The sequence below is a fragment of the Podarcis liolepis genome (assembly GCF_965112155.1).
Source record: "Podarcis liolepis genome assembly, chromosome: 7".
NCBI classification, from domain to species: domain Eukaryota; kingdom Metazoa; phylum Chordata; class Lepidosauria; order Squamata; family Lacertidae; genus Podarcis; species Podarcis liolepis.
This window is the reverse complement of record NC_139561.1, coordinates 34,142,810-34,163,013: the sequence shown is the minus strand read 5'-3', so window position 1 is coordinate 34,163,013 and position 20,204 is coordinate 34,142,810. Positions and strand designations below refer to the sequence as shown.

General features: G+C 45.7%; 1 long non-coding RNA gene across 1 annotated transcript; it reads right to left on the bottom strand.

Moving 5' to 3' along the window:
- Positions 1 to 5,642: 5,642 nt before the first annotated feature.
- Positions 5,643 to 17,147, bottom strand: LOC310711029. The gene is made up of 4 exons (XR_014528342.1): positions 17,078 to 17,147; positions 10,236 to 10,386; positions 8,519 to 8,706; positions 5,643 to 5,938 (listed from the first exon to the last, which is right to left on the bottom strand). It is a non-coding gene; the product is annotated as an uncharacterized lncRNA (long non-coding RNA).
- Positions 17,148 to 20,204: the final 3,057 nt, after the last annotated feature.

The following is a 20,204-nucleotide window of genomic DNA, read 5'->3' as shown; positions in this document are numbered from 1 at the left end:
CCATAACCCCTGCAGTCCTGAGACACGGCCATATATTCTGAAGGCTTCCTGAGGAAATATACACATTCAGCTGAATCTCTAGGTCAGAAGAGTTGGGAAATCGCTGTTTTAAACAACAGTGCCAAAAGTAAATTTTAATGGTGGAACAAATATACTTTTTATTTATTTTTATTTCTTAAAACCACACAAATGGCCTAGAGATTGCAGCGATGAAGTTGTCAAGAGCAGTTTGTGAAAAGACATTGCCCAGGTAGGTGCGCTGAAATAACTGGACACTGAGGTTGGGAGAAATCAGCCCAAAACTTTATCGACTACAGGAGGAATGCTGGTTTGGCATGGCAATAGGTCACGAACTCAGTTCCTTAGTCCAGCAGCTCTTGCTGATGGAATGGCACTCAATCAGAGTTGAGAAGCATCCAAACCCCAAACCATAGGAGAAACCCAGCATTGAGCCCTAATGTGGTTCACGCCAAACATCCAAGGTCTCACTAGAAGACCAGAGTGGGGGATTCAAGCCAGGCAGAGGACCAAACTCAAGCTTAGGGCAAACTACACCCAGTCCTCCACCCCAAGCCCCTTATAGGGGTCCCCTTTACTATTTTGATCCTACCCAATGCCATTTCCACCAGTATACAAAGTCCCAATGCCGCCAAACAGAAATAAACTGATGTAATGATGAAAAGGTGGGGGGGAGAGACACCCATCCCTGGAGCCAATTAAGGTTGGTAGCAAAAAATACGTTTCCAATTCTGTCAACCAGCAGCCAAGTATTCCAGGGAGGCAGTAACACTGAGGTGGGGCTGGTGAGAAGCTCGCAAGGGGTGAGTGACCCCAAGTAGGTGAGGTCTTCTATGGCCCTTTTTGTCTTGTGAGGTTTCCTGCAGGATGGTTGTCATCCCATGAGATCCCACGAGAACTCCCCAGGGGAAATGCAACTTCACCCCCTCCACTGCTGTTTGAGCCCTCTGCCAGGCAACGACACCCTGTGTGCAGGACGCACCCAGGTCAGGGCTTGTCACCAAACCAGAGGAAATGAAGGCCAATAAGTTTGAATGAGCTACTAAGAGTGCAATCCTATGCACATTCCTATGCATCGCCAGCGGTGGAGTAGATGCCCCCTTGGTTCCCCTCCCAGGCTACACTTCTATGGTCCTGCGAGTCTAAGATGTTGGTGTAAAGCGAGACAGTGTACATTAAAGGTAAAGGGACCCCTGACCATTAGGTCCAGTCGTGGCCGACTGTGGGGTTGCAGCGCTCATCTCACTTTATTGGCTGAGGGAGCTGGCGTACAGCTTCCGGGTCATGTGGCCAGCATGACAAAGCCGCTTCTGGTGAGCCAGAGCAGCGCACGGAAACGCCGTTTACCTTCCCGCCAGAGCGGTACCTATTTATCTACTTGGACTTTGAGGTGCTTTCGAACTGCTAGGTTGGCAATTCGTGGGGATTCGCACCGCCAACCTTCTGATCGGCAAGTCCTAGGCTCTGTGGTTTAGACCACAGCACCACCCATGTCCCTACAGTGTACATTATTCTGGTGTTAAGTTACATCAGGAGCAAACCCTTTTTGGCAGCGGGGTGGCTGCTGCTGCTCTGCCTACACCTGGTAGAGGGAAAGCAAGGCTTTAAAATACCCTTGGTTCCCAGGTCATGTGACTGAGCTGAATAGCCCTGGCTCCAGCCTTCAGTTCGCACTGTCTGGTCCCACCCCTGCTACACCTCTGGAACCCCCCTTTTAGTTAACACTGGCCTTGGCTCAGCTGTAGCTCAACTAGCCAAGAAGAGCAAGTTATGATGATGGTATAGTATATTTAGCTGAGCCAAGCTTGAAGACTGAGCTAGAGATCTCCTAAGCTGCTCGTCCTGGTGGATCTTGCCATAGGATTGCCCCTCCCCCAACTCCCTGGAGACATTCAGTTATGATAAACATATTTTCTTCCATATTTTGTTGATGTTCGTATTCAGTGTTAAATGTTGCTAAAGAGTTCCCATTTTAATTGAGAACAGTCTCAGGAGGAGTTGACAGTTCCATAGCCTCCCACATTTCACATATGGGAAACATGGGAGTTCAGGCCTCCTGTACTCATAACTGGGGGGTTATGGAATATACAGGAATATACAGAGAAATTAGTTTCTGCTTGCATTTAAAGGCAGACCTGCCTGATTTGCAGCTTCCAAAGCATTACTTGAACTGAAACACGGCCATCCTTCGAAACTGAGACATTTCCACATTTCGCAATGCAACTCTCCAGATAAGCAATGAGTGTGAAAATGCATATACTCGTGTAAAGTGTGCCCCAAAATACATTATATTAAGTGAAATGTGAACTGAAATCTTGATGAATTTTCAGGAGAGATTTAAAAAAAAACTCACGAGTGAAAACGTGAAGAAATTAAGAGTGCAAAAATGAGAAACTGAGAGAAACCAGAATGGATAAGTAATGTAAAGGTACCCCTGACCGTTAGTTCCAGTCGCGGACGACTCTGGGATTGTGCGCTCATTTCGCTTTACTGGCTGAGGGAGCCGACGTAGAGCTTCTGGGTCATGTGGCCAGCATGACTAAGCCGCTTCTGGCGAAACCAGAACAGTGCACGGAAACGCCGTTTACCTTCCCGCTGGAGCGGTACCTATTTATCTACTTGCACTTGACATGCTTTCGAACTGCTAGGTTGGCAGGAGCTGGGACCGAGCAATGGGAGCTCACCCCGTTGCAAGGATTCAAACCACTGACCTTCTGATCAACAAGCCCTAGGCTCTGTGGTTTAGACCACAGTGCCACACATGTCCAATGGATAAGTACTCCGGCCTGTAGCCCATCAAGAATAAATGCCTGGACCTCTGTTCTCCTGTGATTCCCATCACTGATGCCACTCCAACATAGGTATCAAAGGGAAGGTTTTCGACTTCTGGAGGCGGCGCCAATGGCAATGGCGGTCTCCTTCTGATCTCGGAGGGGGAAGCTTCGCAGGAACCGGGTCTGTCCGCTACGGCGCAGCGGAGACCCTTTCAAAAACCGCAGGTGGAGGAATCCTGCGGCCGTGGGACTCGGCGGGTGCCAGAAGCGCCCCCCCCAACTGGTAAACAGCTCTTCCCATCTGAATGTTCTTCCTAATGCTTAGTCAGAATCTCCTTTCTCATCATTCGGAAGATAGCGCCTTCTGAAAAAACTGGTGCAAAAAATGTGTGTTGCAAAAGAGCAGAGGAAAAAACCCAAGAGACTTTCATGGCAGACTGGTGGCCATTCAGCCAGCACACAAACAAAGACTCTACAGGACAAACGATACCTGCCACATTCCATAATATACATCTGTGTTAACGTCTTGCTTGATGCTGACATCAGCAACTTTCAGACTCTCTCCACTTCAGTGCCTATATGAACGTTGCTATAATTATTTAGATCTAAACTATGCCTTCAGGCTGTGTAAAAGGCAGAGGGGATTTTCAGTTTGCCTTTCCTTCCCCCCAATATGTAACAATTAATATTTAATTCTAAATATATATCTATAGAGAAAGAGTATTGAGTGGATGCAGAGGAAAAGATGTATGGCAGATATGTACCGTATTTTTCGCTCTATAAGACGCACCAGACCAGTTTTTGGAGGAGGAAAACAAGAAAAAAACATCTGAATCTCAGAAGCCAGAACAGTGAAAGCAGCAATCTCTCTTGCTGTTCCGGCTTCTGGGATAGCTGCGCAGCCTGCATTCGCTCCATAAGACGCACACACATTTCCCCTTACTTTTTAGGAGGGAAAAAGTGAGTCTTATAGAGCAAAAAATACGGTAATTTGATCACCTAGCCCAGGGGTCTGCAACCCGCGGCTCCGGAGCCGCATGTGGCTCTTTTACATCTTTGCTGCGGCTCCGGGGCGGATACTAGCGAGGGGAGGAGGCGCATTGTGCGCCCCGACACTCCTCACTGTGGCGGGCGCTGTACTGGCTGTGACGTTGCATGGGGGCGGTGCGTGCGTTAGTCACGCACCGTCCCGACGTCACCTTCCCGCCCGCTGTCAGATCGTGGCTCCGGAGATATATTTGTTTTAAATGTCACAATGGTTTTGCGGCTCCCAGTTGTTGTTTTTTCTTCGGAAACGGGTCCAAGTGGCTCTTTTTGTCTAAAGGTTGCAGACCCCTGACCTAGCCTCTTGCAAGGGAAGGTAGGTGGGAAAATATGTAAGTGTGATTTTCTCTGCAAGACCGTGATCTCCTCTGAGGGTTCTTGGCTCCTTCTTACATCACAGGAGGAGGCTTAGAGATGCTTTAAGCTTCTGTCCTGCGAGCTGTGACTCATCCTAGAAGAAGACTGTGGACAACCTGCCCTGCCTAGCTCCCTCCTACAAACCAAAGAACTATTATTATAATATTCTTTTAGCAATTCTTTCTGCTTCTTTGCAACGTCCGTCAGCTTCCTCCTTCTGTCTCCTATCCTCAATTTCCCCCCTTGCTACTTGTAAAGCAGAAACAGTACACCTGGGCTTAATTCCAGAGAGGCGGCACACACAGACAGCCAAGATGCCTTAGCATCTCTCCCAGACTCATCACACAAGTTTTAGAAAGCTTTCTCCCATGGCAGAACTGAAGGGCCTAAGCAAATGGTAACTGGAAGAAAGTTAGATGATGGTGGAGCCACCACCGAGAAGACCCTGTCTTGTGTGTTTGCCAAGCTAACTGATTTCACCAACAGACACACAAGCAGGTAAGTGCAGAACTTTGATTATGGGAGGGATCTTACAAGTGCAAGCAGTCCCTTCAGGTAACATGGTCCCAAACTGTTTAACTGTTTGATCTCACAGTTGAACTTGGCATGCTTGCTTTCATGTTTACCTTATCATTTCAAACACTTTCAGCAGCTGTAACTGTATGAGATTTGGAGGTGGGCAGGAAGCACTGCATTTTAGTTTTTTAGGTTGCATGAATAGAACCATAGTTTCCAGATCTTGAGGAGTAATAGTCTCACTTTATTCAGACGTCATCTCGTTTATTCAGACGTCATCTCAGTACGGCATATCGTGACATATTGATTTTGTCGAAAAGCTGGTGGCTAAGGAAGGATGGAACTGTCCGTTTTGCTTCTCTCATTTTTTCCGGTCTCAAATCCAGTTCTCCACATTCCCATATCAGTCCACATTTATTATTTTCCATTTACCTTCTTGTTATTTTCATTGATTTTAGAAGATAATCATTGATTGTAGAATTGGAAGGGACCCTGAGGATCACCCAATGCAGGAATATGCAGCTGTCCCATAGAGAGATCAAGCCTGCAACCTTAGCATATTGGCACCACACTCTAACCAACTGAGCTATCCACTTGGACATAAGATATAAGAGAAAACAAAATAAACACAATTTTTTAAAAAAACAACAACTCAGGAAAGTATTAGTGCAAATTTCTCCTAAAACCGTTTTTTGCAGTTTTGCCTAATACACAATTTTTTTGCAATGCGCTTTCCCCTAATAAAATGCATTTTTATATGTTGTTTTCAATCATGTAGGTCTTTGTATGTACACTTTACCCCAATATATGCATTTTTGTATGCATTACATGGCTTGAAAACCAAACTGCAAAATTCAGAGACAGCTGTGTTTTGGTTTGCACATTGTTTCAGAGGATGCAGAGGGTTCATCTTTCAATACAAACTGGATTGAATTTCTCCCCCAGCTGTGTTTATTGGTTCCAGAGGAAAAAAATCCATGTGCAACCCCACTGACCCAGAAAACCTTGGGAGTAAAGTGATGGAATTTGGGGTACTGTGCTGGCATGCAGTTGTTTCCTGTCATTTTCACGGGGAAACAGAAGCACTCAGGTGTAGAAAGGATGGAGGAGTAATGATGTTGTCCAATTATAGTCACTGTTGTGCTACACTACACCCACTGCTGTGAATGGGATTTAGCACAACATGCTGGTATCTTGGTCCAAAAGCCGGTAGTGTAATGCAACAGGTCCTCCAGTGTGAACAGAACATGAGAACCACTAGCATAATAGTCAGAAAAACCAGTGCAATGTTCCCCACATCTAAATGCACCCTTAACTTTCATTTCTTACTCAGATTCCTTTCTGTGAGATGCCACCTTCTTTGACAACCCTGTGCCCAAACCGGGAAACTTCTCTTTTTTATTCCCCGACCCTCTCCCCCCCCCCCCACCTCTGCCCCTGCAGAGAGGAAGAACTGTTTTATGAACCTTGACATGGCAGATAAAATGCTGTGTGTCTTTGTTTTGTGCAAAGTTTCCTTTGCCTCTAAGCATCAGAAATTAAATCTGTTCAGATGGAGAGGTGGGGGGGGGGGAGAGATGCAATGTTCTTTGTTCTCTGCACAAAAGATAGACACACACACATACAAAAAAGGGATTCATGGGAGGGGGGCTGTGGAAGATGGGAGTGGGAAAAAGAGAGGGAATGTGAGCCTTCGTTGAGCTGTTAAGGGAAATAGCCCACAGAAACCAGTTTTTTAAAAGCAGCTATGAATATTCACCCTGGTGTTGTGATGGGAGCCGCCGTTTATTTCTGAGATGCGAGTGTCAGCCTGCTACGCCTTGAATAGAAACAAGGTTCTCCACGGTTTGGTTTTGTTGGTTTTTTAAAATCATCCTCATCGCCAGAGTTCTTTCATGAATATAAATTTACATCCCAATAGAAATCACTTTCTCGTCTGAATTCATGAGTTTTAATAGCACCTTCCGACCGTTTGGATTGGTGTGCGCGCACTTTCTTAAGTAAACAGACTCGTTTTCGACAAAAGGGTCTGATCTCTACATCCTTCCCTTAAACTCCCTCCTCCCTGGCCCCTTCCTTGCATTTTCATTAGCTGCATCGCTTCAGGTCCTGCCTTTAATACTCCCCCCTTTAAAACATTTTTGATCTTCTATCATCTTTGATGTCAGCTTCAGAAAGAATTTCTTTTTGCCTCTTTTCATATCAGCCAGCTGAAATGACTTAGCAAGGGACCATGCCAGGCTAATGTTCTATGTGGAAAGCAGGGGGGGGGGGGTTATTATAGGTAATCACGCAAGCTCCAGTCTTAGCAAAAGAAAAAAGAGAAGAAAAAAAGAGCCCTGATGAGAATAAGGATAGGTGTGCTGACAAAGCCAGTGTTTTGTAGTGGTTAGAATGTCAGACTAGGACCTAGGAGAGGGCAAGATTCTAATCCATACTTAGTCTTGAATCTCACTGGGTGACCCTGGGCCAGCTGCTGCCTCTCAGCCTAACTGAACTCACAGGGTTGTTGTGGGGGTTAATGAAAGAGAACCATGTACACCACCTTGAGCTCCTTAGAGGAAAAGGTGGGATACTGTATATATAAGTTACACCTCTACTTCTCCTTTACATCTGCAGGTGAGGCAGTAGATGTGCTGGCCTGCATTCTTGTCCTGGTAATGGACTAGAAGAGAGCCAACAAACTGAAATTCAATCCTGATATGACAGAGGCACCGTTAGTGGGTGGTTGCCTGTGTTAGAATTCCTGCTCCACGATTGCAGTCATGAGATTGTTGTCTATCACATGATGGTGTATGTTTTGATTCCACAAAGTGGGAAGCGATGGAGACAGGATGTTTGTGTTACTGTGTTCTGTGAAGTGGGACTATTGTCCTTTGTTCTTTCTCTTTGCTGTCTGATGCTAGAGAGAGAGGGAGCCATGTTGCAGTGCTCCATGTGTGTTTATATGTAAATAAAGTAGATTAGCCAAAATGCTGAGTTGCTGAGTTCTGTTACGCAAGTTGTGAATACTCTGTGGATCCCTAAGTGTGCCAATGTCTGTTGGCATCCGTCGCTGTGATGTTCGGGCAGAAGAAAGCTTTTGAAGCTCCCGAATGATTGACCAGGAGGGAGGGAACATGCCATTCGGGCATGTGTCTCTGCCAGGGTCCTACTTGAGTGTAGGATGAGCTCCTGACAGCCTGCTCTTCATGGGGTCACACTCCCTCTGAAGGAGTGGGTACGCAGCTTGGGGGTACTTCTGTCATTTGAGGTTCAGGTGGCTTCAGTGGCCTCCCATCAGCTTCCCTCTATGTACTGTGGAGAGGATTATGTGTGCCTATATGTTTGCTGTATAGAAGATACAATCCAGAACCTGCCAGAACCTCAATTGCCACCAAATGAAAAAACCTTACAGGATTTGTGATTTTCACTTTGGTATAACAATAGGTGGAGTTTAGCATTAGCTGAAGAAGGAAGGAACTTAAAAAATACATGTTGCCCAAAGCTTGGGGGACCCTGAGAAATGCTGTGCTCTTCACTGGTCTCCAAGGCCATTGAGTCAGAACTCTCAGGCTGAGCACAGCCACTTGCCATTCAAAACCTGCACCCCAACTTTCTCTGCAACATGAGATGTGATCCCAGGGTCCACCCCCTCAAATTATGTTGGCAAAGGGGCTTTCATCCTCTCTGCTGGAAGCATCATATTGGTGACTCCTTTTAGAACATTCGCCTGGTGTCCACCCTTGACCATAAGGTGTCAAGGCATGCTCATCTCAGTGTTTCCTTTCATTTCCTCCTAGAGCACTCCAAGGAAACAGCTCACACACCTGCCCTTCCACCTGAATTACAGGTGAAGCAGAGGAGGAGGCGGAGGCGGAAAAGACAAACATTAAGTGTCAGGAGATGGGCTGGTGGTGTTATCTGCTTGACACTCATCTGTTCTTGTCGCATGGATGGACCAGTCTGTTGCAATTCATTAGCTCACTTCTCCCTCTCTCTGCATATCTGCTGTAGGCTTTAATGTGACAAATATATTAGCAGGGAAGGGGGGCATGGAAGGCCATGGGGGAAGCATAAGCCATCTTAATTGGTTTACATAAAAGGCAGAGGTCCCTTATGCTCTTTGCATTAGCACTGAAATGAAGGACTTACCTCTTGCCCTTCAGCTGTGCAAACCAGTCCTATATAAAGCTACAGGCCTGAAGGAAAGAGGGGTACCTCCTCTGCCTCCCCGTCTTTCCAAGTTGGCTTGAAAACAACAGCATGAAAAGGTAATCAAGTCCTCCCTTCTTTCTAATAATAATAATAATAATAATAATAATAATAATAATAATAATTTATTTATACCCTGCCCATCTGGCTGGGTTTCCCCAGCCACTCTGGGTGGCTTCCAACAAAATATTAAAATACAATAATCTATTAAACATTAAAAGCTTCCCTAAACAGGGCTGCCTTCCGATTGCCTTCGGATTCATTGTAGTCATGGCTGGGGCTGTCCTCAAACAGCTGTATGAGGAAAAGTTGACAATTTGGTAGGGTGGGGGCAGAGAGATGAAAAGCCCATGTGGGTTACTTTATTTTTATGAAATCTCTCCTTCCACCTCCTCTATTCCCCTTGCAAAAGCCCCAGCAAGCTTTTGGATTAGCTCAGCTGGTTTTCTTCTGTTTACCTGTTTACCTGCGGCTGAAAGGAAATACAAAAGGAAACAAAGCAAACAAAGAACAATTACCACCCCAAGAGCACAGCTCGGAGTGTGTTTGATACAGCTGAGGGTAGGCAGGCGGCTGAATGAAAAGCAGGCGAGGTGGGAGAGTCGACTGTATCGTTTCAGACAGCAAAGCAGGAAGTGCCGCTTCCTGAACGGAATGTGGAAAGCAGCCTGAGACTGAGTCAGATCATCCATCTAACTCAATACTGTCTACACCAGCGGTTCCCAAATTGGGTGGGACCATCCCACGGCGAGGTGGGATTACTAAGAGGCAGGAGGTCACTGGCTGTATAAATGACTACCAGTCTTTGAAAAGCTGGCATCACTGGATCAAGTTAATCACTTTTGTTGAATTGATTAAACTAAATAGTTTCCACTGGATTTTGAACACATTGTTAGCATTTTGAATTTTATTGTTCTAGGGTTGCCATACGTCTGGGATTTCCTGGACATAGCCAGTATTCAGCCCTCGTAAACAGCGGCCGGTCGGAAATTGCTTAAATGTCCGGGAAAATCTGGACGTATGGCAGCCCATGTTGGTAGTGTAGATTTGGGCAATAAAAAAATAGATCAAAAATTAGAAAAAGCTCAACAACTTTTTTTAAAAAAATAAAAATAGGCAACCCTAGCATGTTCCTTAGTAAGTCATGCAAACCACTCTTCTGAATAATGCTTTTTATAGAATAGGGTCAGGGTCACTGGGAATGAGTTTATCAATTTGGCATGAGAGAGTTATGGTAAGCAGAGATCACAGTATGCTACCTCCCCACCTCACAGGCCACTACTAGGGGTGGGGGAGAAATTCAGTTCTATTTGCATTTAAAGGCAAATCTACCTAATTCACATCCTATGAAAAAAATACATGAATTGAAACACTGTCCTTCTTCCAAATTCACACTTCTCCAAATTTTGCAGCACAACTTTCCAAACATGTGTACACAACCATGGGTACAAGGGAGGAAGTGTTCACAAATATGCATATATTTCTGAAAATAACAGTAAAATTAATTATTTTATGAAGAATTGGGGTGTGTGTGTATTGTTTGGGGAGTCATCAGTCTGGAAGATATTTGTGGGTCCATTCCAAAACTCTGATTCTTTATCTGTGAGGTTAGACTCTATAAGAGGAAATCAGCCGAAGCAGTCAAACTAGTTCATTTGTGAAGGTAGCAGCCTTAGCCGCTCAGCCAAGTACCCATCACCAGCATCTTTAAAGAGTGAGATCTGTTGCCATAAAGACAAATGGGTGGGCCTTTTCCCACCTCACCTGGCTGGATGCCAGGTTATCCTAGGATGGAGAACAATAGGCCAAGAGGGGCTGTGTGTGAGAGAGAGTTTTAGCTAATGCTTGAAGCTGGAGACACAGAGGACTGTCTTGTTCTGTGCTGGACCCAAAGTTATGGCTTGGGGATCTTCCTGGGAACCTAATGGGAAGGCAAAATCTGCCAGAGAGTAATGCTGTGAGCCCCTCCATCCTATATGTGAAAATACAACCATCTATCCCAGGCATAGGCAAACTCAGCCCTCCAGATGTTTTGGGACTACAACTCCCATCATCCCTGACCACTGGTCCTGTTAGCTAGGGATGATGGGAGTTTTAGTCCCAAAACATCTGTGGTTTCCAAAAATTAGTACAGTGGTACCTCGGATTACATACGCTTCAGGTTACAGACTCCGCTAACCCAGAAATAGTGCTTCAGGTTAAGAACTTTGCTTCAGGATGAGAACAGAAATCGTGATTCGGCGGTAAGCGGCAGCAGGAGGCCCCATTAGCTAAAGTGGTGCTTCAGGTTAAGAACAGTTTCAGGTTAAGTACAGACCTCCGGAACGAATTAAGTACTTAACCCAAGGTACCACTGTATTTCTGCCTCCAACTGTAGCTATTGTGGATAGTAGTCATCAGTAGCCCTCTTCTTTCCAAGGAAACTAAAAACTGGGCATGTGCTGGGACCCCTAGGGTCTCTTGCTGCTCTCAGATATTGGGGTGGGGGGGTGTGCAACAGTACCAAGGAATTTGCATGAAGAATTTTCAAAAAACAAATTTGCAGGTTGTTATGGAGATGTGGAGAACTGAGCTTCAGATTGGCAAAACCAAAATAGACAGATTTGCCCACTGAAAATGCAGCAGATTTGCCCACTGAAAATGCAGCAAGCCAGGTTAATAATGGCTTTGCCTTCTGCATTTGTATTCAGGCTACCCACCCCTGGATACCCAGTGCATTTCAATATGGGGTTGTTACACCAAGACAAATGGCGGAGGTAGGCTCCAGAAGTAAAGGAAAGGACAGGACAATTAATATTTTACAGCCTTGCGACAAATTTACTAACTTTCGGCAGCAAATGACTTCATATATTGTCTGACGTTCTGAGCCAAAATATTAAGTGGGCATTACAGATGGCAATTTGTGTGATTTTTGGGAGCGATGATGGATGGTTGTAATCGAGCTGGAAATAGCCGGCTAATTAATTATTGTGCACTCAGAGAGAGCATTAACTGGAAGACAGTGGAAGTCTGCAGCATCACCTGTGATGAGTGATAAATGACTTTTACTCCAGCATTGCGGAGACAGACGCTCTGAGCATTCATCTGCTCGCAAAGGAGAACGCTCCCTTTGGCAAAGGAGCCGTGTGCTACAGAAGTCACGCTGGCTACCCTTGCATGGAACTTCTGGAGGGGGTTGGATGTATGCCACTAACTTCAGCCTCTGCTCATCACATTCACATCGGAAACTGTGACCTTCTGAATAAAACCACTTGTCGTCCCCTGGGTGGCAAAACTGTGGCCCTCCAGGTGCTGCTGGACTACAAATCCCATCATCCCTGAGCATCTGCCATGCCAACTGAGACTGATGGGAACTGGAGTATATTGACAGCTGGAGGTTCATCAGCCGTGCTCTGACTGCTTCCATCACAGCCGGAATAACTTCCAGCTGCTGTGTCCCAGTCCCTTGCCTCAGAGGACTTGTTGCCTGCAAACTTGAATCCTAGGAACTGGAGATCGTTCAGGGAACTGAGAGACGTTCCTCAAACAGAGCTACGGTTCCTAGAGTACTCTGGGAAGAGGAATTGATTGTTAAGCCACTCTGGGAATGGCAGCTCTGTGAGGCAAACAGGGATCTCCTAACAACTCTCTACTCCCTTACGAAACCACAGCTCCCAGGACTCTTTAGGATAAGCTATTATTGCTTAACGTGGCATGATACTACTTTAAATGTATAGTGCAGATGGAGCCTAGCTCTGTCCTTGTACCAGATTTGAGGGTCATTTTGAATATGTTTTTAGAATCTTTTGTAAGCGACTTTGGAAAATCCCTCAGGTCTTTAAACTGGGGTAGAAGTATTATTGATAAATAAATCATGAATAAATAACTGACAGTGGCTCTGTAAGGTCTCAGACTCTGGTGTCTTTACTAGCTCAGCTTTCAAAAACCCTTTATTGCCAGGATTGGATGTGGGATTTTTCTACTTGCAGAATATAAGCTGCATTGCTGTGCTCTGAGTTTTGCCACCATAGAGACATACCCCCTGCTTATTCCCAACACACTGACAGATACCATTTCAGAGCCTTCTGCATATAATGATGGGCCTTTGGTGGGGAAAGGTATCTGATGGGTCCAGCATCCTCCCTTCTGAGTTTCCAGGGAACAATCCGATGCCCTTTCACACAGTGCAGAGTTAAATTATGGAACTCACTCCCACAGGAGTCAATGATGGACACCAAGCTAGATGGTTTTTAAAGAGTACTGGACAAATTCATGGAGGAGAAGGCTACTGAGAGCTGCTAGCCTCCACAGTTGGAGGTAGCAATGCTTCTGAATACCAGTTGCTGGAAACCACAGGAGGGGAGAGTGCTGTTGTACTTGGGTCTTTCTTCTGGACTTTCCTTTGGGGCATCTCGTTGGCCACCCTGAGGACACTATGCAGGGTTCTTTTTATGTTCTCATGTTCTTATGCCATCTGGAAAACCAAGTCTGTGTTATAGGAGAATTTCAAGCAGACGATCTGCTGTTTGCTGGTTCATTCATCCATTATTATTTAAGGTACTTTAACTCACTTGCAAAGCTCATAGAAGATCAATTAAAAGCAGCAACAAATCATCTCAACGGCAAAAAGTGTGCAACATCCCAAAGAGCCCATTTAACAAGGTGGAGATAATGACTTTTCACCTTGATGGTTCCCCTTCCTCCTCCTCACAAGGCAATTGGTTCTGATAGCTTCTGTGAGACCATCAAATGAGTTGCCACTTCTGGTGGCTTTTGTAGCAGGGGAAGGCGGAGGGAGTCTTAGCTGCTGAAGCAGCAAGGGGTAAGATTGACAACAATGGCCATTTTGTTGGCTACTTCCCTTCCCATCCTGGATGCCTCATTTATGGTATCCAACAAGCCTAAATGTTCAAGCTTGCCAAATATCAGATAACAATATGAGCAAATGGAAGGTAAAGAGATTGCTGGCCTTAGGACAAACTGGTAGAAGGCAGAAGTGAAGGCAAGGGAAGGAATGTGCTTGCTGACTGTTGCTTGGTTTGCCTCACTGATATCAACAGTCTGCAACCCACAAGGGGCAGATAGCCAATCAGCAGACACTGTGCTGGCCCAACACAGCCTGAAATGTCTCAGCCACCTCTCATCACTTTCTGGTTGGGATGAGAATTCCTTATCCAATTTAATGTTCCTGCAGCAGCGGACAGTGGCTTCAAAAGCCATGCTGTTTCACTCGATGCCATCACTCAGGGAATGCATAATACCTGCAAATAATCTGTGAGCTGAGATGACATTATATTATTTCACCAAGTTCCCTGAAGGGCCCTGTGTGGTCTCTCGTAAGTTGCTTTCGCCACATGCTCAACACACTCAAAAATCAATTAAACACATTGGGTTGCAGCTTCACATTGAACAAAAAGGCATTTGTTGCTTCCTCCTCGCTGCTGACTAACAGACATGACTTTGGGGGTGCTGGCCATTTCACAGGGATTAGCAAAAACAGAGAGACAGGTGTTTAAATATAACTGCATCATTCTTTGCTTTTTAAAAGATGCGTTGTTGTTTCAGCAGAACCAAATATTTACAGAACGATTAATTTACAGGGAGGGCACCACTTTCCACGTTCCACAAGACAAATAATACAGAAATCATAAAAGCCAATTGTGTCAGATTAATAATTGATATTTGGCCATTTTGTGGCCTGCCTTTATGTATGTATTGGACTTTGCCACAGTCTAGTTTGATAGGATTTTAAGAAATCAATACCCTTTCCTGCATTTAGACCAGAGTTTCTCCCATTCGATGAAATCGTATTCATTCATCACTTAAACCCCATTAGTTACGGAGGCAGGGAGCTGTATTACGCCAAGCCAGACCACTGATCCTTGCAGCTCAGTACTATCTACTCTGACTGGCAGCAGCTGCCCAAGGTTTTCAGGCAGGAGACTTTCCCTGCTGTGCCTGGAGACAGAAGGGTTGAAACTGGGACCTTTTGGATGCAAAGCATATGCTCTCCCACCGAGTTACAGTCTTCTGCATCAGTCAGTCTCACAGCTTTGAATCAAGTATGCCTGATTCTAAGGTGAGACTTCAGGAAGTTGGCTGGGAGAATACCTTGGTTTAAATGAGTGAAACAGGGAGTCATCATGTGCCAGCTTCAATCAGTGAAACGGGCATGGGTTCAGAAAGTGGGGTGCGTAGAAGTCCTGGGCATCTCTGGGATCTCAACTACACCAGCTCAGAACTTTATCATTCAGATCCCCTTGCAAAGACAGATCATCCTGGCGCAGGCAGGACATCCCTCCCCAGGGGCCACAGCCCTTGTTCCCAAGGGCCTCTTAATCTCCACCCCTCTGATGGTGCACCTGGCTAAGTGGTGATGATCAACCCCTTTCAATTTCCCCATCCATTCCTTAGGGGAGGGGTGTAGAGCCTGCAATAGGAAGCCAGACTCATTGGGCTCCAGCCCAAGTCTATGGGCAGCACTGGGGAATTGGAACAGATCGATAGGTTATCTTTTTAGGTGTCTTGGTCTCAAGCTGCTTAGGGCTTTGTATCTTGAGCAAGGGGCACCCTTTCAGCCTCATTTTCCCCAGCTGCAAAATGGCAGCCCCCCACCAGGTTAAAAAATTCACAGGCCTCCAACCCAATAATAGTGAATCTTTTAAGTGCAAATACAAAATGCCCTTTTAGGACACTTCTTTGTATTGCTCGCAGCTAAAAGACTGTTTAGCATTTCTCCCACTACTGTTATTAATAATCATCATCATATCCCTTTTCTCCAGTGCATTATGACGTACGAGGTGCACTAAGTGGTTTCAATCACTTGGGAAGTGTGTAATGGCTTAGTAATGCATTCCCTGTTCAGTCTTTCAACTTTTATGCAACAGCAATGAAAATATAAAATGTGTTTAATTAAAGAAGGTGGCTTGTTTTATTGAACAAATGTACTGAATAAATAAAAGGAATCATAGCACATTTTAATGTGCTCATCCAACATTCAAAGTAGGGTTTCGTTTATTATGTGTAGTAATAGATTTCATTGCCTTTCTTTTAAGGGAGAGGGGAAGAAACAAACATTTTAAATCAATGCATATATATCTATATATATATTTGTTTGTTTGTTTTTAATTTTCATGAGCATTAAATTGTAAGTTTCCCAGCTGTGAATCAGAATAGCTGAGATCATAAATTGATTGGAAGGAGAGAGGAGTCTTCGGGAACATCATTCATTAAAGAAAGCTGCCTGCGTCCAGTCACTTACTCCAATGAGTCATAATAAGGTCACATTCAAACCCTTCATTTAGAGGACTATTATACCACTTTAAGCAGTCCTGGCTCCCCACCCCGGGAATCCTGGGAAGTGTAGTTTGTTAAGGATGCTGAGAATTGTTAGAAGACCCCTATTCCCCTCACAGAGTTAGGGGAGTTAGGGCAGCCTCCCTGAGTGGCTCAACATCTCTGTTCCCAGGAAACGCTGATAATAGGCCTCTAGTTTACTTTGCCCAAAAATTGTTCTGAAGGGAAGCACTTCTATTTGTTTCTTTAAACATTTGGAGAAGGCCTGTAGCTCAGTGTTATATGTCCAACTTGCACTTCAAACCCCAGCATCTCCAAGCAGGGCTATGAGAATTCCCTGCCTGAAACCCTGGAAAGTCATTGCTAGCCAGTGCAGACAATACTGGGGTTCATGGGCCAATGGTCTGACTCAGTAGAAGGCAATTTTCCATGTTCCTACATCTCAAGTAGGAGGTCAGTGGCACTAAAGTGGTATAGTTACAAGAGATAAGCCAGAGCTTCAAGACTACAAGCAGAAGTAGCTAAAAGAAGAAGAAGCGTTTGGATTTGATATCTCGCTTTATCACTACCCTAAGGAGTCTCAAAGCGGCTCACATTCTCCTTTCCCTTCCTCCCCCACAACAAACACTCTGTGAGGTGAGTGGGGCTGAGAGACTTCAGAGAAGTGTGACTAACCCAAGGTCACCCAGCAGCTGCATGTGAAAGAGCGGGGACGCGAACCCGGTTCACCAGATTACGAGTCTACCGTTCTTAACCACTACACCACACCGGCAGGGAAATCCCCTGCCCTCCGCCCCCTCCCCAAACACCCGCTGCTAAAGAGGGTGGTCCATTAGGACAAATGGGGCACTGCTCCACCAACTTCAGATTCCTCCAACCCCACCTGCCCTCTTCCTTACAGCAAGTCCAGGGATAGTCCTGGTTGTTGGCATTCTCTTCCTGGGTCTGGGTGCTGCCCTGTAGTACTCAGGAAGGAACAGGATGGGGATAAAACTAAAATGAGTTAGATCTGCCTATCATTAGTTTTGACTCTACCTACCTGTGGGAGTTAGGCATGTTTAGCCTGGAAAAGAGGAGACTGAGAGATGTGGTGGCCATCATCAAATATCTAGAGGGCTGTCACATGGAAGATGGAGCAAGTTTGTTTTCTCCTGTTCCAGAGGATAGGATTCATACTGCAGGAAATGAGATTCTGATAAAACATCAGGAAGGACTTTCTGACAGTAAGAGCCGTTTGACAGTGGAATGGACTCCCTCAGAAGGTGAAGGACCCTTCTTCTTTGAAAGTTTCTAAACAGAATTTGGATGGCCTCCTGTCGGGAATGCTTTAGTTGTGATTCCTGCATTGCAGGGGATTGGAATAGATGATCCCTTGGGTCCCTTTCAACTCTACATTTCTATGATTCTACTGTTGGCTTCCCTACTTTCTGCCCCAGCATTCCCAGTGGGTATCAGCCACCCCTGAGTGATACCTCAGTTCTAGGCCAAATCTGCTCTGCTGTTAAGCCCCAGGGCTCATGAACTAAGATAGATAGGAGATGCCTTGCCCCAGTTCCTCTGAATTGCTGCTGAGTCACTGCAGCTGCAACAGTACTGCAAGTTTATTAGAATATAAAAGGAGGGAAACACATGAGGAAATTAAATATTGAAAGCTTGGTTGAAATAATAGAGTCTTTGCTCATCATCATTTGCTTGCTTCCACCGCTCAGCCTATCTGTTTCGGCATTTGGTTCTGATTTATTGCATAATGGTTCCCCTTTTACACTGTAATGCAATTCATATCGCTTTTTAATGTACACCGCACGGTAATGAGTGTACCAAAGAGAGTAGCAAGAAGATCCTGATTGGTTTGTCATGGTGGAAAATACCCGTTAATTATTTTGTCTATCTATATTGGACCCTTTCGCAGATTGAAAGTCATATAAAACACACAAAGAGACTTTTTGCCAGCATTCTATGGTGAGAAGAAGATACAGGCCACACATTCACCTTAGATTTAAAGCAGTATCATACCACTTTAACACTCACAGCTTCCCCCAAAGAGTCCTGGGAACTGCAGTTTGTTAAGTACTAATGTGCCCATATGTTCCCTCCTCGTCTTCCCTCCTCCACTCATGCACTTGGCTTCAGCAAAGCTATATTTATTTCTCAAACCATGGTTTCATGTGATGTCTGAACCAGGAAACTATGACTTAAGGACTTAAGGACTCCTTCCAAACCTGCATATGAGGCCAGCATGAGAGCCTTAAACCACTGTTTCCCAGTTTGGATGTCAAGGTAAACTGTGACTTAAGAAAGTAGGACACCGTTGTTCTCTGTAGCCAGGCACACACAGGAATGAGCTACTGTGTCAAGAAAGGAGCATGGAGACACCCAGTTCATTCCCAGGCAGATAAACCATAGCTTATCCAGCTGGAGTCACCACATCTGAACTGACCACAGAAAGGCTGTCTGCTAGCCAGGGAACAGAGGCACCAGTTTCCTCAGAGGATTGGGAGGGGGGCATTGTGATGCCACGCAACATCCTGACATTGCATGTACAATGATGTGAGGAATCAGGGGGCAGAGCCAAACACTCTCTGAAAACTGAGGGGCCCCAGCTCCCTCAAAAAATACATGGGGGGACTGCCTTAGCCCCTACAAGTTGGTGCCTATGCCAGGGAGGCATTGGAGAGGCAGAGAGAGGGAGATGTAACAGAGGATTTTGAGATGAATAGTTCTCCAGTCTCTTGAGTTTACCTCGACCCACAACTTCTTATTTAGGATAAAAGCGAAGGAAATGCCAAAATGTGAGGTATGGGTTAATTTGGATTGCTGGCAGTCAGATATGCATAAAAATGAGTCCCTGTCCCAAGACTCCTCTGAATTTCCTTGCCACAAGCGTGTAAACCAGCTGAGGTGCCCCTATTTTGTCAGTTAACGTAGTCTCTGGGGTGCCTCTTGTAATAGCTTTGCCAGTGTCAAATGTCAGATAAATAGTGCTCTGTTCAGGGGAAATGCCAGAAAACCATCCAACATAAATTATTTACAGGCCGACGTGATAACCGATCCCACACGCCCTGAGACCCGGTAATGCTTAGTCAGGCCAGCGCAAGGACCTTGCGGTTTACAGAGATCTTGAAAAGCAGACTTCTCTGCCAGTAGGCCTCCTTTCTCTTCAACAGAATGACAAGCAATGAGTTTCCAGATGGGAAGAGGGGTGGCATTGTTTCTGTGTGCCAGTTCCAGGTGAGAGGAGGCAGGCAGGCAGGCAAAAGCCACCACATAGCCTGCTCCAGCTGGATTATCCCACCTCAACCTCCATGGGGCTATCTACCATCATGTGCCTCACCCGAGAGAGGAAAGGAGGGGAAGACTAGGCTGAGGCACAGCCCACCCCCATCTGATTCAGGGGCCCAACCTAGGGACACCCATCCCAGATTTAGCCCCAAATCAATTTTTCTAGATGATCCTGCAGGGTGTCCAATGCCTCACCCCATAACAGTCCAACCCAGCGCAATTCTGGACCATCTCCACCAAATTTGTTTAGGAATTTGGGCTTTGTCTGAATCATGGTTCAGACTACCACAGAGCCTACTGCAGCTGGACTTCTCACCTCAATGACCTCCTAGGTTTCAAACTGACACTATGGCTCTTGTCCCCAGTGCCCGCCTGTTTGTGGTGAACTGTTCCCAGGCTCAGTTGATCAGGACTTGGTGACAAAGGATGTGTCAGGAAGAGGCAGTGTCAAGTTCTGGCCCATTGCTATAACCTAGGCAGGGCAGCTTAAAGGCTGCAGGACCATGGACAGCTCCAAATGAGCAACTTACTCCATTGAAAGTTTAGAGCACAGAGGACTTGGAAGCCTCTGTCTCCAGACTACCTCCTCTAGCCTCCACCCCCTTGGAGAGAGGAGACTTAAAGGGCCAACCCTCTAGCTTGAAATTGCCCACTCCTCCTATTGCGCTCCCAATACTGCTGGACTGGTGATGTGCTGTAGGAGGCATCTGGTTCTTCTTGCTCAAGGGAAGGCATCAGCGAGAGTCC